Source organism: Suricata suricatta, chromosome 1 (assembly GCF_006229205.1).
Source record: "Suricata suricatta isolate VVHF042 chromosome 1, meerkat_22Aug2017_6uvM2_HiC, whole genome shotgun sequence".
NCBI classification, from domain to species: domain Eukaryota; kingdom Metazoa; phylum Chordata; class Mammalia; order Carnivora; family Herpestidae; genus Suricata; species Suricata suricatta.
This window is the reverse complement of record NC_043700.1, coordinates 193,346,239-193,350,922: the sequence shown is the minus strand read 5'-3', so window position 1 is coordinate 193,350,922 and position 4,684 is coordinate 193,346,239.

Here is a 4,684-nt window from a genome sequence, read left to right as displayed (position 1 = left end):
TTCCCCGTACTTGGCGCCCGCCAACCAGCCCCATAGGAAGGAAGCCAGAGCTCCAAGGCCCAGAAACACCCTCCGTGGCCGGAGGACAAGGCTGGCCCGCAGGCGCGCCTCCTCCCTCCCGTCGCTGCCCCCGTGGTGCTGTGCGCACGGCCTGGGCGGACGCCCTAGCCGGCTTCTGCGGCCGCTCTCCTTCCCTGGGAATCTACCCTCCAGAAAGGCCACCAGAGCGGCTCTATTTCTGTTTGTCTGTTTCAGTTTATAAACAGAGTCGGACACAGCACTGTCTGCTGCGTCCTGGGGACGTCGTAACAAAGGGGCACGGAGGACGAGGCTCGGCACAGCGGAGCTTCCGTGTCCTGGCGTGGAGGCCCGGAGTGTGGGGTCAAGGCGTGCGTAGGACCCTGGGCAGGACCGCAGGCTCCCTGCGAAGACGCTGGGAGGCTGTGACCGGGCCCTCTCGGGGCTTCTGGTGGCTGCCCGGCTGGCGGGGACGGGACCCTGTGTCTGTGGCCAGACCCCTTCCTGTAAGGCCCTGCCCTGTCCAGTACGGGCTCCCCGTCTCATCCCACGTGTGACACCCCATTTCCCAGTAAGGTCACACTCTGAGGCACTGGAGTTTAGGGCGTCTACATCTGGACCCTTAGGTGACACAGTTCAGCTCCTAACAAGCCACCGACGTTGAACGCCGGCAGCGCTCGGCCTGCCTCCAATCCCGCCGTGGTTCCTCCGCGCGCGGGGTGTCTGCGCTGCAGGCTCACCTCACCCCTCCACGCCGCACTCAGGCACGCACTTCTGTTGACATCTAATACCCCGTGTATAATGGTTCCCCACACGTTCCAGAACATTCTCCAGACAGTGAGGAAGAGGAGGGTGCAGATCTTGCCAACACGTCCCTATACCAGATCCTCCATGTCCAAACCGCCCCAGATGGCTACACGACCCCTTGGCTAAGCCATCCCTGACACGGTCATGTCACTCCCAGCTCAGGTCCCCAAAGTGAACAACCCCACCTCCCTCCCACACAGTCTCTGCCCAGTGCCCACTCCTGCCCAAACTCCCCCCAAGAACGACAAAACTCGACAAATACTCCTCGTTTGGCCACAGGCCTGGGGCCATGCGTAGGCCCTTCTGGACCCCCAGCCCCACTCAGGTGCGGAGCAGGCATCTGGGCGCAGGGGACGCCCACCCCCGTCCCTCCCCCGACGTCTGCGGGGCTCTTGGGATCTTTTCCCTCCCAGCGTCAAAAAACCACACGGGGACCTGGGCCAGGGTCTCTCTAACCCGGAGAGGGAGCCACCGGGGCCTCAGAGATCTGGAGCCTCCCGGCCTGCACTCCCTGCCGCCCCTTCCGCCGCTGGACTTCAGGAGCGGCCTCGGCTCCATCTTCCAAGCCTCCTGGGGACACATGTCCATAACTCCTGCATGTCGCCCCGTCGAGGACCTGCCGCACCTCTGCGGGCCGCCCGTGGGCGCCTCTGTGGCTACGTAACCCTGGGGCTTCGCCGGTCCCTGTGCTGCGCCGGCTCAGCTCCCCCGGTCCTCTCTGCTTGTTCTGGCGCCTGCATCAGGCTGGGGGCCTCCTCCGTGCCTGTCACCTTCCTCTCTGCTCCAGCGGAGGGGGAGAGGGGACCCACCATGTGGGCTGCCTCCCAGCAGAGGGCCTCATACGGCCACGGTCCCCTGCAGGCGGCCCCCAGCAGCAGGAGCCTGGTGTACGGATCGGGCCACCTCGACACGCAGCCTCTCTCTGCCTCCTGGGTCCCAGGCAGAGGCCTGGCTGGCCCCCAACCCGGACCCCCTCAACTGGCTGCAAGTCAGACACCTGAGCTCAAGTCCGGGCTCCGGACACCCTACCCCAGCTCCTCTAGGCTGCTTTCTGAAGCAAAAACGGGACAACAGCTTTAAGTTCCTGCCTAGTCTGCTGTGCCCAGAGCCCGCCCCAGAGTTCATGGTCGACGAGCACCGCCAGTCAGGAAAGGCCAGGGCCGGGCTCGTTCTGCAGCCCCACGTCACCAGGTGCCCAGGGTGGGGCCTCCTGGACAGACGACCGTCAAGCCCACCGACACTGTTGGGCGGCGTGCCTCCTAATTTGCGGAGCACCCTGCAGACTCGGGAGCACACCGCTAACCGTGGGCCAGGCCCACGCCGCGAGGTTTCTCTCGGAGAGCACTCGCCACCACGCGGTCCGGCGGGAGAGCAGGTGTGTGGTCCGAGCCTGTGGCTGCACAGCCGTCGGAACGCCTCCCACACAAGGCACAGACACCGGCCCCTGGAACATGGACGGAGGCCAGGCCACTTCCAAGGCCAAAGAGGAAAAAGCACTAGGACCGCCTGGCTCTCTTGTAGGATGCGCCCCGAAGCCACCGCTCTGGGGAGACCGAACGCCTGGGGGGCCCTGCTGCTCCGGGCACAGGCGCCGATGGCGGCAGGGACGCCCCAGCCCCAGCCCCGGCCGGCCAACCCCAGCAAAGGGTGCCGCACAAGCTGCCTGGGCCCCTGGGCCCCTGACCCCGTGGGCAGTCATGAAGGATCACCGTTGTTCGGAGCCCCCATCTTTGGAGGCTTTGGTAACGCTGCCAAAATAAGCAAAGCAGCGACACTTAAAGCAAATGGAGCCAAAGGTTGGAGCCAGACCTAAGCCTCGCTCCTGCGTCCCCCGGAGGCTGGGCAGGAGGGAGGCGTGTGCTCGCACTCACTGCGGGGAGCAAGCCACGCTGGCGGAGTGACTGCCACCGCTCAGTGGAGCGGGGCGCACGGCTCAGGGGCTCAGCACCTTCCTAAACAGACACATCTGGATGTCATACCAGCAGCTCCTGGAAAAGCCTCGGCTAAGGCCCTCTGTCAGTGCCACAAAGCTGGTGGTGCTGATAAGCTTTTTGAAAAGACTGCAAACGAAGAAAGTCATCCGTCCTAATGAACCGACATCTTGCTAATATTAACACCCACAAGAGAGTTTGGGCCGCTGCACGTGTAACTTATACTGTCTTTGAAGTGATACCTTTGCAAAGTCAACAAAGGAGAAAAAACTCGCATCTTCAAAGAGATGACCATTGTCCCCTGTCTACTGACGGCGGAAACCGCCCCACACTGAAGAAGCAAAGCCGCAGCAAGCACCTTCCCTGAGAGGAAGGACACCCGGGCAGGCTGGAGGGAAGCCCAAGCTCCGACACAGGGGACCCCACCTCTCGGGGCCTACCTTTTTGCACTGAAAGCAACAAAGAATCACCCACTCGATGAGGCCACAAGGAATTAAATGACATAACACATGAAAACACCCAGGTCCCTAGGACACGTTTAAATATGGCCACTTAAAACAAGTGCTCGAAAGATTGTGAAACTCAACTTTCCTTCAAGAAAGGTCACTGCAAGGGCGCCTGGGTGGCTCAGGCGGTTAAGCTTTGGCTCAGGTCATGATCTCGCAGTTTGTGAGTTCGTGCCCCGAGTTGGGATCTGTGCTGACAGCTCAGAGCCCGGGGCCTACTTTGGATTCTGTGTCGCCCTCTCTCTGCCCCTCCCCTGCTCACACTCTGTCAAAAATAAATAAACGTTAAAAAAAAAAGAAAGAGAAAAAGAAAAAAAAGAAATGTCACTGCAGAAGAGGCTAAAAGGGTTTATATAAAAATTACGATTTGCTGTTTTTAAAAAAAGTTGTTTTGCGGGCACCTGGGTGGCTCAGTCTGTTGAGTGTCCGTCTCTTGATCTCAACTCAGGTCTTGATCTCAGGGTCATGAGTTCAAGCCCTGTGTTGGGATCCATGCTGGGTGTGAAGCCTACTTTAAAAAAAATTAAAAATTAAGAAAGCTGTTTTCGAATGTTAGCAAGGCGCCTGTGAAAACCACCATCCTCTGCCGGTGAAAGGATGGCGGTCTCCTACTGCCTGCTCCCGTGCGCATACTGCACAGGGGCAAGCGCCTCTTCCACAGTTCTAGGTGCTCAGAGACCACTCTAAACTCAAGCGATGAGTTGAGTTTGAGTTTCAGAAAGAAAATCCAGAAGTAAGGAACATGGGGGCAGCTTTGGGACCCAGCAGAGGCACCCCACGATAAAGCGCAGAAACTCCCCGGGGAACTCGTGGGGACGCGATCAGGGGAGACAAGGTAGTGCTGTGCCGCACACGGACCCGCCCAGGCGCCTTCCTCCGTCACCGCGCAGCCTCCGCACTGACACCTGGCCAGTCTACGCAGGGAAGGCGGCTGGGGATCTGCTCGGGTGGCCGTCCAGGCCCCCAGGGTCGCCTCTCTTCACAGGTTGGCACGTCCACCTTCCTGCTCACTCGCTACAAGACGACGAGCCCCGGAGCGCAGGACCCTCCGGAGCAAGACGCAGCGCGGCCCCTTACAGTCAGAGGGCGAGGAGGCGGGGGAGCCGGGTGGTCGCAGGGCCCGCGCGCGGGGCAGGAGACCCAACGCCGGGTCACGAGTCCCGGAGTCCCCGCGCCCTCGCAGACCCGCCCGCCTCGCTCTCCCAAGTCCAGCCGCGAAAGCGCTCGACGCTGACGCGGATTTGGGGCAGCAGGGGCCCCGCCGGCCGGGATCTGCGCGCTGACAGCGGCGGGGACCGCGGGGCGCAAGTTCACACGCGGGCGCGCGCACCCAGACGGAGCCTCGCGGGCCGCGCTCCTCCGGCGGGGAACCGAGCGCCGGCGCCCCGCCCCCCCCGGCCTCGCTCATTGGTCGCCGCTGCC